This window comes from Geotrypetes seraphini, chromosome 8 (genome assembly GCF_902459505.1).
Source record: "Geotrypetes seraphini chromosome 8, aGeoSer1.1, whole genome shotgun sequence".
In the NCBI taxonomy this organism is placed as follows: Eukaryota; Metazoa; Chordata; class Amphibia; order Gymnophiona; family Dermophiidae; genus Geotrypetes; species Geotrypetes seraphini.
Window position 1 is genome coordinate 37032646 of NC_047091.1, and position 13059 is coordinate 37045704.

General features: G+C 48.8%; 1 protein-coding gene across 2 annotated transcripts in view; it reads left to right on the forward strand.

Moving 5' to 3' along the window:
• The window catches only part of LOC117366039 (zinc transporter 10-like), a 311507-nt gene that overhangs the window by 60992 nt on the left and 237456 nt on the right, over window positions 1-13059 (forward strand). The gene's annotated exons all lie outside the window — the stretch shown is intronic.

The window sequence follows — 13059 nt, forward strand, 5'->3', positions numbered from 1 at the left end:
GTGGTTTTTAATATTTTTTAACTTTTTGGGGGGTGGAAGTTGAGGTGGTTTTTAATATTTTTTAACTTTTTGGGGGGTGGAAGTTGAGGTGGTTTTTAATATTTTTTAACTTTTTGGGGGGTGGAAGTTGAGGTGGTTTTTAATATTTTTTAACTTTTTGGGGGGTGGGAGTTGAGGTGGTTTTTAATATTTTTTAACTTTTTGGGGGATGGAAGTTGAGGTGGTTTTTTTGTATTTTTTAAACTTTTTGGGGGGGTGGAGGAGATGGGAGTGTGGAGATTGAGGTGTTTTTTTGTATTTTTAAAAACTTTTTAAGGGGTGGAGGGGATGAGAGTGGAAGTTGAGGCTTTTTTTTATTTTATAAACTTTTGGGGGGTGGGAATGTGGAGAGGGTGGGAGTGTGGAGGTTGGAAAGTTTGAGAGGGGGGAAGGGAATAGTAGAGAGTGGGAATGTGGAGGAGGGTGAAGATTTTGGATGGGGGTAGTGGGAAGGATGGAATGGAGTGTGGATGGGGTGGGAGGTTGGTAAGTGGCAAAGGGTGCCAGGAGGGAGAATGGAAGATGCAGCTCCCTCTGCAACATTGGGAGACATTCAAGGGGGTGGTGGGGTCGGGGGCAGAATCCAGTCTGCTGGCGATCTTCTCCAACTCCCCCTGTCATCATTCTTAGGGTCCGAGCACCCTCTGACAGTATCTGGATTAGCTCCTCCATCATCTTGGTGATTGCCCCTCCCCCACACTCTATAAGTTGCAGGAGCATGCCGACCCCCATCCTCATAATCTCCACCGCCTTCCTAATATCAACCGCTGTTGACGAAATGGGTGGAGGTACGGTCGAGGTTGCGTTGTCCACAAAAGTGGTGGCTTTAAAAGGGGAGGTGGCAGGAGTCTGGATGGGGTCGGTGACGCCATCCACAGCCATGGGTGCTTCAACAGTTATGGGTTAGGTTGCGCATTCTACCAGGGAAACAAGGGTGGTTGCTGTCAGGAGGGAGTGGGAGGGTATGGGTGAGGTCAGTTGGGAAACAGGTGGAGGATTGAAGGGGGAGGGGGAAGTTGAAACTTGTGGGGGTGGTGAGTCCACAAGGGTGGTGGATGACAGGTGGAAGTGGGTGGGGATGGGTGATGTTGGTAGGGAGACGTGGTTGGGAGGGTTTGAAACTATTAGGGGGGGGGGGTGACTCCACAATCTGGCAGTCACTATCATCTCCTGCAAAGAAATAGAGCATTAGTTATAAACTCTTTCAATGTAAATGACCTGGAGAGAGAAAAACATGCCTGGGGAACACTTATCATTTGAAACATTGAGCTCCTCGAAATGCTTGAGGATTGGGCCTGTGGTGGAAGGAGGGCCCTTGGAGGAATGAGGGGTGGTACTCTTCATGGGGTGAAAGGAGGGTCCCACTGGCATGGAGAAGGAAGGGGCAGGGTTGGGGCAGGGCCGCTTCCTGAGCGGGATCCTTGACGGTGGTGGGGGTGGGGACAGGGGGACCAAGGGCCAGGTGGGGAAGGTGGAAGGGTGCGCCTGCGCGGGATAAGAAAGGGTCAGCATGGGGCAGGAGCAGCAGCTGCTGCACCCTCTTCCTCCTCCTCCTCCTCTGAGCTTGCATCTGAACAGAAAACACATGGCAGGAAAAAAAACATGCTTCAACTTTTGTTTTACAAGGTTGATGGTTACTGAGACAGTGCCTGAATGAAACAAATACGTATGACCAAAAATATGATAAAAAAAACACTGGCACCCTAATACCCCAAATGAAGAAAGGACATGATAAAAATTTGGAAATAATCAATAAACATTTTAAAATATTGATGCAGGAACAGTTAACAAGGCAAAAATGCTATTAATGGCCGATGAGTATTCACACATAACCCTACACTAACGTGACCATTTATTTTTTTCATCAAAACGGGACATCTATTAATATTCAGTCCCAACCCCAACCCCGACCTAGCCACACCTCCAATCCCGCCCTAGTCCTGCCCCAGCTCAGTCCCCAATTTCTTCCATTCATTTTTCATGTACACATATCTTATTAATTCATAATGGTAACCATAAAATTTTTAAAAAACCACAAAGCACACTATACGCAGAGAAAATGTTAATTATCATTTATATTTGGGGGGTTTTCAAAGATGTCAAGGCAGATGACTTTAAAATATGCAATGTCACCTCAGTAACTATAGTAAAATAGACAAATATAGTGCAAAATATAGACAGCAGATATAAATTTTCAAAACTGACACATTTTGATCACTAAATTGGAAATAAAATCATTTTTCCTACCTTTGCTCTCTGGTGATTTCATGAGTCTCTGGTTGTGTTTCCTTCTGACTGTGCATCCTTTCTTTCATTTCTTTCTTTCTGCACTCAAGCCCAACAATTGTCCCTTTCTATTCCCTCCCTCCTTCCTTCCTATGTCCTCAGCGCCTCCTTCCTATGTCCTTAGTGCCCCCAATTCCTCCTTCCTATGTCCTTAGTGCCCCTTCCTATATCCTTAGTGTCCTCGGTGCCTCCTTCCTATGTCCCCCTCACTGCCTTCCAGCCTTTGTCTCTAACCCCCCCATGCTCTAGCATCGTTCTCTTCTCCTTTCTTTCCTTCCTTCCCACTTCATCACATGGTATGGCAGCTATCTCCTTCCCATCTCTCTCCTCTCCTTCCATCTTTCTTTCCCTCCCACTCCATTATCTGGCATCTCTTCTTCCTTTCTCTCCTTCCTTCCTCCTGGTCTGGCATCTGTTTCCTCCCCTTCCCCCCCATATACCCTGACATCTCTCCCCCTCTCCATGGTGTGACATTTCCACTCCCAGAGACGATCATGTCAGAGTGAAACCCAATAGTAAATCCTTTGACCGAGACCAGAGACTGACTGAGGGTGATCAGGCAGGAGATCCTGAAAGCAGAGCTGTCTATCCTGAGCCATCTGAGCCTGAACAGGAGCTAGAATTCAGATTAGCTCTACGTCCTAGTAAAAGACTCAGCTCCCTTAAGAGATTTAATCAGGTTCCCAGTTGCATTCTGCCCAGCAACCTGGGGTGGAGCCAGAGAGCACAAAAGTTAGGAACACAGACACCTAGAACAGGGAGTGGCACAAACACTCTTAAACAGCTCTCACAGGCAGTAAGAAAGGCTGCGCATGAGGACCTGGCAGAGAAAGTTTTCCGGGCCAGGCAAAGGCCAGACCTCGCTCAGGAACCTATGGAGTGGGAGGATTCCATAGCTCAAGAGTCAGCAGAGCAGTTGGGTGTTCCTGAAAGCACGGACACGGCTGAATGGAATTTGCCTGAAGCTGAAAACGTAGAAGACATGGATGTCAGCTTGGCAGTCTCTGGAGGTACTGGTCTCTATAAGGAGATAGTTGTTGGGACTGTTTTCTGGAAAACTATTTCTCTTTTTTGTTTGTGTAAAAGTTTTGGTTCTACTACAAAACCAAGCTGAGAGCAGTGCTGCAGCAGCATTCAGCATTAATTACGTTGCTGCACTCCAGCTGTGCAAAAGCCAGGAGAAACTGAAGGAAGTTTTCTTTTGGGCTCGTGAAGCCGTTTCCCTGTTTCCTGTTAAATTCCAAGGGACTTATAGAATTGGGGTAGGATCCCTGAAGAGCTAGGGTTGGGGATTCTGCGGGAGCTTGTTGAAGCCATTTAAGAAAAGGGGAACCAGCAATTCTGTTATCCAACAGTGGAAAGGACTGGAGAGGTGCCATTGCTGGAAATAACAAAAGTCTGCAATACTGCATTTTCTTTTCATTTTTGAAGTTTATTTTGTAATGCAGTATATGAAGAAACAAGACTGTATGATTGAAAGTCCAGGACTCCAGGATAGTTTTGAGGACTGAAGATTGGAAGATAGCCAACGTTACGCCCATCTTTAAAAAGGGATCAAGAGGTGACCCGGGAAACTACAGGCCGATGAGCCTGACTTCGGTTCCGGGGAAAATGGCAGAAGCACTGATAAAAGAAAACATCGATCAACATTTTGAAAAACATGAACTTCTGATAACCAGCCAGCATGGTTTCTGCAAGGGAAGATAGTGCCTAACGAACTTATTGCACTTCTTCGAAGGGATCAACAAACGGATGGACAAAGGAGACCCCATAGACATCATATATCTAGATTTCCAAAAAGCCTTTGACAAGGTGCCCCATGAACGTCTACTCCGGAAACTGAAGAACCATGGGGTGGAAGGAGACGTACATAGATGGATCAGAAACTGGTTGGAGGGTAGAAAACAAAGGGTAGGAGTGAAGGGTCACTACTCCGACTGGAGGAGGGTCACGAGTGGTGTCCCGCAGGGCTCGGTGCTCGGGCTGCTGCTATTTAATATCTTCATAAATGATCTAGAAACAGGGACGAAGTGCGAGATAATAAAATTTGCGGACGACACCAAACTATTTAATGGAGCTCGGACTACAGAGGACTGCGAAAAGTTGCAAAGGGACTTGAACAAATTAGAAGAATGGGCGGCGAAATGGCAGATGAAGTTCAACATTGAGGAATGTAAAGTATTACATGTGGGGATCAGAAACTCGAGGTACAACTATACAATGGGAGGGATGTTATTGAATAAGAGTACCCAGGAAAGGGACTTGGGGGTAATGGTGGACATGACAATGAAGCCGTCGGCACAGTGTGCAGCGGCCGCTAAAAGAGCGAATAGAATGCTTGGTATAATCAAAAAGGGTATTACAGCCAGAACGAAAGAAGTTATCCTGCCGTTGTATCGGGCGATGGTGCGCCCGCATTTGGAGTACTGCGTCCAATATTGGTCGCCGTACCTTAAGAAGGATATGGCGTTAGTCGAGAGGGTTCAGAGGAGAGCAACACGTCTGATAAAAGGTATGGAAAACCTGTCATATTCTGAGAGATTGGAGAAGCTGGGTCTCTTTTCCCTGGAGAAGAGGAGATTTAGAGGAGATATGATAGAGACTTATAGGATCATGAAGGGCATAGAGAGAGTAAAGAGGGACAGATTCTTCAAACTTTCTAATAATAAAAGAACAAGAGGGCATTCGGAAAAGTTGATAGGAGACAGATTCAAAACAAATGCTAGGAAGTTCTTCTTTACCCAACGTGTGATGGACACCTGGAATGCGCTTCCAGAGGACGTAATAGGGCAGAGTACGGTACTGGGGTTCAAGAAAGGATTGGACAAATTCCTACTGGAAATGGGGATAGAGGGGTATAGATAGAAGATTACTGCACAGGTCCTGGACCTGTTGGGCCACCGCGTGAGTGGACTGCTGGGCTCGATGGACCTTGGGTCTGACCCAGCAGAGGCATTTCTTATGTTCTTATGTTCCTTTGTGGGATTGGTTTGGGTTTTTTTTCTGTTGAATATATGGTTCAGAGCTGGGGAAAGCTAATAGAACCTTATTGTGGACTCCTATGAACTTACCTGATACAAGAATTTCTGTTCTTCCATTGAACTGTTTTGGGAGGATAGAAACCTTTTTCCTTTGGAGCGAAAGGAAGATAATGTTAATGCTTCCTGGTATTATTTTTTGTTTCTATTTTGTCATTTTGATAGCAAATTAAACCTTTCACATTTTTTTTATTTGAATTGGCTTTCGCTGGTGTTTATTGTAGCGAAACCCAAAGTTTTGGGACATCAGTAAGGTCTTCCTCTTTGGGAGCCACGCCAGGGTCATGCTGCCGCCTGTCGGTGATCCTCCACAAGCTTCCAGGGACCCCAGCAGGTGAAAATGATCTGGTAGCTCCTTTCCTTTCCCTCCCTCCCATGGTCTTGGCATCACTTTCCTCTCCTCTCCCTTCTATGGTCTTCCTTCTCCCCTCTCTCTCCCCAATTGGGTGCAGCAGCAGCATTTCTCTTCCCCTATCCCCTCCCCAATTGGGTGTAGCAGCTTTTCTCTTCTCCTATTCCCTCCTTGGGTGCAGCAGCAGCTTTTCTCTTTACCTCTCCCCTCCTTGGGTGCAGCAGCAGGTTTTTTCTTCCCCTCTCCCCCTCCCCCTCCTTGGGTGCAGCAGCAGCTTTTCTCTTTACCTCTCCCCTCCTTGGGTGCAGCAGCAGGTTTTTTCTTCCCCTCTCCCCCTCCCCCTCCTTGGGTACAGCACAGCAGCTTTTCTCTTCCCCTCTCCCCCCTTGGGTGCAGCAGCAGCAGCTTTTCTCTTCCCCCTCCCCCCTTTGGGTACAGCAGCAGCTTTTCTATTCCACCCTCCCCCCCTTGGGTGCAGCAGCAACAGCTTTTCTATTCTCCCCTCCCCCTCTTGGGTGCAGCAGCAGCATTTCTCTTCCCATCCCACCCATCGGCAGAGTCGCAAGCTTCCCTCCATCGCTGACCTTTCTTCCATAGGTCAGCGATGGAGGGAAGCTTACAACTTGCTGTTCTTCCTTGCTTCAGGCCTTCCTCGTTGCCGGGTCCTGCTTTTGCAGAAACAGAAAGTAGGCAGGAGTCAGACCCGGCAGCAAGGAAGACCCAAAGCAAGTTGTAAGCTTCTCTCCGTCGCTGACCTATCTCCCTCAACTTTCCTCCGTCGCTGCCCGTAGCGAACTCCTGCTCCAGGGCTCGAAATGTGCGTGCCGCTTCCCTTCTCTTCTCCTCCCCCCGGGATGTAACTTCTGGTTTTGGAGGGAAGAGAAGGGAAGCCGGCATGCACACGTTAGAGCCCCCGAGTGAGTTCAATTTAAATACTGGAGTCAGCCTGGGAAGGAGCATCGGCAGCAGCAGGATTAGCTGGGCACAGAGAACACTGCGGGGGTTTGACGCTGGAGGGACCGTCCCCTTATCTCCGTGCACAGCTTCGGGACGCTGTACCTGAAAACGGGACATTTCGGCGTCCCGAAGCGGTGGCTCGGGACAATGGGACAGATGGTCCAATAATGGGACAGTCCCGTTGAAAATGGGATGTATGGTCACCTTACCTTACACCCCACTTAGTAGAGCATACCTGAGGTGTCAAGGTTTCTCCTTACGGAGCGAACCCAGTGTGGGTGATGGAGGCACAGGTCCCTAGTCTTCTTTTTCAAATCCTCGACCTAGCATATAATGGACAGCAGACATGACATACAAATAAAAAACCCGTAAAGATAATATGAAAGAGATAGGTAAAAGACGGCAAGAGAACGTCCGGAAACGCAAGACAAATCATGCATTGCACGGTATATACCCTCTAACACGCCACAAACCAAACCAAAATGGCATCTTTTTGCGCATGAAACGCCCGCAGCTAGCAAGAACACGGTGAGCGAGGCGCAAAATCTGTATATCCCCAGATTCAGAAAGGGGTGCCAAAAGAGTCGAACAAAAGACCCGGCGTAGATAACTAAAATAGTGAAAGAAGCGATAGGCAGTGGCGTACCTAGGGGGGGGCGGGGGGGGGCGGGCCGCCCCGGGTACCAGCCCTGAGGGGGTGTTCCCGGCCTTGCCGCTCAGTCCCCCCCCCACGCCCGAAGGACCGCTCGCCCCACTGACCTTCCAGCACACCTATGAAGCAGCCCGCAGCAGGATCGCGACGTCAGCAATCCCTCAGCTGCTTGGGCGCTGCTTCCTGCGCCGCGGTCCCGTCCCTCCTCTGACGTCAGAGGAGGGGGCGGGACCGCGGCGCAGGAAGCAGCGCCCAAGCAGCTGAGGGATTGCTGACGTCGCGATCCTGCTGCGGGCTGCTTCATAGGTGTGCTGGAAGGACAGTGGGGCGAGCGGTCCTTCGGGCGTGGGGGGGGCAGTAGCTTAAGGTAGCCCGGCGCAGGAAGCAGCTCCTAAGCAGCGCAAAGATAGCTGACGTCGCGATCCTGCTGCGGCTGCTTCATAGGTAGTGCGGGGAGGCCAGGGGGGCGAATGGTCCTTCGGGGTGGGTCGGGGCATCAGGCCTTCAGGGTGGGGCGGGCGGGCGGGCAGGCAGACTTTCAAGGGGGAGGGGGGTGACAGGCAGGCAGGCAGGCCTTCAAGGGGGGGTGCAGGTCTTCGGGGGGGGGTGCAGACCTTCAAGGGGGTGCAGGCCTTCAAGGGGGGGACAGGCAGGCAGGCCTTCAAGGGGGGGACAGGCCTACAAGGGGGGGGGGGACAGGCCTACAAGGGGGGGCAGGCCTACAAGGGGGGGGACAGGCCTTCAAGGGGGGACAGGCCTTCAGGGGGGGTGCATGCCTTCAGGGGGGGTGCCGACCTTCAAGGGGGTGCAGGCCTTCAAGGGGGGGACAGGCAGGCAGGCCTTCAAGTGGGGGGACAGGCCTTCGGGGGGGTGCAGGCCTTCGGGGGGGGGTGCAGACCTTCAAGGGGGTGCAGGCCTTCAAGGGGGGGACAGGCAGGCAGGCCTTCAAGGGGGGGACAGGCCTACAAGGGGGTGGGACAGGCCAAGGGGGTGCAGGCCTTTGGGGGGGTGCCAACCTTCAAGGGGGGGTGCAGGCCTTCAAGGGGGGGACAGGCCTACAAGGGGGGACAAGCAGGCAGGCCTTCAAGGGGGGGACAGGCCTACAAGGGGGTGGGACAGGCCTTCAAGGGGGTGCAGGCCTTTGGGGGGGTGCCAACCTTCAAGGGGGGGACAGGCCTTCAAGGGGGGACAAGCAGGCAGGCCTTCAAGGGGGGGTCAGGCCTTCAAGGGGGGGACAGGCCTACAAGGGGGTGGGACAGGCAGACCTTTAAGGGGGGACAGGCCTACAAGGGGGTGGGACAGGCAGACCTTTAAGGGGGGATAGGCCTTCAAGGGGGGACAAGCAGGCAGGCCTTCAAGGGGGGGTCAGGCCTTCAAGGGGGGGGGGACAGGCCTTCGGGGGTGCAGGCCTTCGGGGTGGGTGCAGGCCTTCGGGGTGGGTGCAGGCCTTCGGGGTGGGTGCAGGCATTCGGGGTGGGTGCAGGCCTTCGGGATGGGTGCAGGCCTTCAGGGGGGGACAGACCTTCGGGTGGGGGGTACAATCCTTCGGGGAGGGTGCAGGCCTTCAGGGGTGGGGTTTAGGCGTTCAGAGGGGGACAGACCTTCGGGTGGGAGGTAAAGTCCTTCGGGGGGTGCAGGTCTTCAGGGGTGGGGTGTAGCCCTTCTGAGGGGGGACAGACCTTCGGGGGAGGGGGGTCCTGGTGTAAAAGTACACAGAGGGAGAGAGGGAAGGGGGGGTTCAAAGATACGTGCATATGCCAGACTTTGGGGGTTAGAAATAATGGGTCTAAAAACAGAGGAGTGGGAGAGAGATGGTGCATAATGGGATTTAGGGAGGGAAGGAACAGAAAGGGAGAGAACTTGGAAACAGGGGATGGTGTGGAGGGGGGATAGAGATACTGGATAGGAGGATAGTTGGGAACAGAAAGGGAGAGATGGTGGATCCTGGGGTGGTGGGGAGTTGAGAAAAGGTGAATCTGTGGATGGAGACAAAAAAAAGGAAAGATGCCAGATCTCCGGGAGAGGGAAGGGAAACGGAAGGGGAGAACAGAGATGGCAGACGGATGGTTAGCACGGAGAAAGGAGACCCTGGCAAGCAAGACAACAAGAGCCTGGGACCAACAAGATTTGAATATTGATCAGAGAACAAAAGGTAGAAAAAATAATTTTATTTTCTGTTTTGTGATTACAATATGTTAGATTTGAAAAGTGTACATGAGACAGCTTGAAATGGGAACTTTTCTATTTTTGTGAATGGCAAGGCTGAGTTCAGTTAAAATATATGCTTTATAAGAAAATATAATAATGTGTTTTATAAAGTTTATAAGCATTGCTGGCATACTCGGTGAGGTGTTCCTAGTGTTGGTGGTGGTGGTAGCATGTCAGTGTGTTGAGAGGAAGAGGTAGTCTGGGAAATTCTGCTGAGCAAACTCTGGGCCCATTTCCACCCCCAGTTAGTCCACTCCACTCAACTGGTTCACACACTGAGTGGGTCTTTGGGTGTTATTTCTGGGTAGTTGTTTTAGAATCTCTTCCAGTGGTTTGTCAGTATCTCCTTCTGGTCCAAGGAAGGAAACTTTGTCAACCTTAGCATTGACCTTCAGAATATGTTTGTAACAGCGCTGCTTGTGTGGCATTAGGCTATGTAGTGATCGAAAGAAAAAAACAGACCTTTGCACATTTTTGCACTATATGGTGGGTGTATGAGGAGATTCATTTCCTGCACAGTTAAGTCCATGTGAAGTTACCTTGTGCTGTATTTGACATCTAGCAAGGTCTCTGTTTGGAAGGAAAGATCTAAGCTTAAAAATGAAGTGGCCAGAAGTTATGTTAAAAGTAGATAGCGTAGCTGGTTTTAAGAAAGGTTTGGACAAATTCCTGGAGGAAAAGTCCATTGTCTGTTATTAAGACATGGGGGAAGCGTCTGCTTGCCCTGGATTGGTGCACTCAGCAGCAACAAATACTAGTTTTGGCTGGCTCTTTCCCCGCATTTCTCCTCTCTTCCCCACGATTTAATATCCAGTTCAGGCAGTAAGTAAATGCATCGGCAGGGGGGGTCTGGTAAGTCTTGGGGGCTGGGGATGGAAGGTGAGAATCAGTTCTGTAGGCTATCAGAAATTTGCTTAATTATCTACTCACACAGAAAAGCAGTAAAGTCAATAGGTTCTCTGAGTGGGAACAACCTGTTTGATCTTGCACTCTTGTGATTGACCAATTGTTTATCACTGTTTAATTTATCACATTGATTAATTTGAGCACACCTGAGGTGTCCTATGATGGTGTGCACTGCAGGCAGAGGAGCCTTATTGTGTAAAGCACTGGAGAATTCTCTCCTCTCGCTTACCTCTCACGCTGAGGACACCCTGCTTCAGTATAATCATTTATATGATTTATCTTATAAACATTATTACGTGGTCTTTTCCTCAAGTGCTGAGACATCAGGTTGTTCCCACTTGGAGAACCTATTGACTTTTACTGCTTTTCTGTGTGGCTTTAACATTTTTGCTATTCAGTATACCTAAACTATTATTCAGTAGAAAAAATATGGTTTGTTCAATCAAATCCTGTGTGGACATTGGACTTCTATGAGTGAATGTTCTGCTTGATTGAACAAACTAAATTTTTTATACTGAATAATAGTCTAGGTACAATGAAAGTAAATAGCAAAAATGTTTGAGTAGATAATTAAGGAAATCTTTTTCATATTGCTTGCTTATGGACTGGGAAAAAAGACTGTTCAAGCAAATGTCTCCAGAACTGCTTTAATGGAAAAATGTGATTTTTTTTTTTTAAGTACTTTGTGAAATTTATTGTTGTTGTGAAATTTATTGTTATACTTTGTTTAAACTTAAAAAGCGGTGTCATTAACAGTGAATCTAATCGAAAAATCGATTCAACAGGGTGAATCGAATCGAATGAAATATTTTTCTCTGAATCGGGCAGCACTATTGGCTACCATGAGAATGGGCTACTGGGCATGATGGACCATTGGTGTGACCCAGTTAGGCTATTCTTATGTTATGTTCTCATCTGTAGGGGCCTTTGTTTTCACTTCTTATTTTAATGTATTTTTTTCCTGGGAACTTATCAGTGTTTTTTTATAATGGGAACAAAAATGGAAGAGAATTAATGTGTGTGGAATGGGGGGGGGTAACTAATTTCTTCAGCTAAATAATTCAATCCACTTCAAACAGACATAGGAGAACTCACGCACCATTCACACACCCTCCAACCAAAAACGTCAAAAGAAAAAAACTGTTCGACAACCTCCTAGCCATTCGAGCTGCAACACTTGACCCCCAACTCTACAACCTATTGACCTCGACCACAAACTACAAAACCTTAAAAAAAGAAATAAAAACCCTTCTATTCAAAAAACACATAAAACCAAACTAACATAATCAGAACTGTCCCAAGCATCACCTGCAACTACTCCATATGTACTTCTGATGTCATGACAATTCCGACATAATTTATGTTATGTTATGTTTGGAATAATGGTTACATAAATGAGGTTCAATAAAAGAAAATTTTCACTGCCTGTTTCTATTCTGACCATTTATTCCATTTCATGGTTATTGCAAAAAAAAAAAAAAAAAATTTTTCCATGAGGGGGGGGGGGGTGTCAAAAAATGATGGGCCCCGGGTGCCACATACCCTAGGTACGCCACTGGCGATAGGCAATAAGAAAAACTCATTCAGAAAATGGAAAAAGGACAAAACTGAGGGGAACTGGAAAGAGCACAGAAAGCCGACAGCTGATCTGATGTTGACGCTTCGGACAACAGTATCCAGAACAGATGCTGAACGGGCTGACTGCAGGGAGGAAGCAGAGGGACCGGAAGATCTTAGAATCAGACAGCGAGGGAAACATCAGGTAAAGGGAGCTTGCTGGGAGAAAACTATTGGGCATGGAGACACAAGGAGACTGGGTGGCACGAGGGCGCAAGCTGAGGGTAATATAGAGATACCACAAGGCGAGGGGGATCAAACAGAGGCTCAAGGGATGATAGCCCAGGAGGGGGCCGGTAGGGCTAGAAAACCCAGAGGAAAAGCGGGGAAGTGGGGTGGCGGGGATGTGGGGAAGCTGAAAGCTAAGAGGGTAAAGGCTGAGGGCAAAGCAGAAGCACAGGGAACGGGAAAACAGCCCGAAATCCAAGGGCAAGTGGCCCAGGTAAATGTAGAGGTGGAAGAAAAACGATGGGACCTGCGGTGCTTATATGCAAACGCAAGAAGCCTCATGGCCAAGATGGGTGAACTAGAAGTCGTGGCCAAGGGGGAGGACCTGGATATAATTGGAATTGTAGAAACCTGGTGGACAGAGGAAAATCAATGGGATGTGGCGCTGCCGGGGTACAAACTCTACAGGAGGGACAGGACCCACAAGAAGGGGGGGGCATAGCACTATATATAAAGGACTTCACACTTTCAAAAAATAAAAGAACAAGAGGGCATCTGGAAAAGTTGAAAGGGGACAGATTCAAAACAAATGCTAGGAAGTTCTTCTTTACCCAACATGTGGTGGACACCTGGAATGCGCTTCCAGAGAATGTAATAGGGCAGAGTACGGTACTGGGATTTAAGAAAGGATTGGACAGTTTCCTGCTGGAAAAGAGGATAGAAGGGTATAAATAGAGGATTTCTGCACAGGTCCTGGACCTGTTGGGCCGCCGCGTGAGCGGACTGCTGGGCATGATGGACCTCAGGTCTGACCCAGCAGAGGCATTGCTTATGTT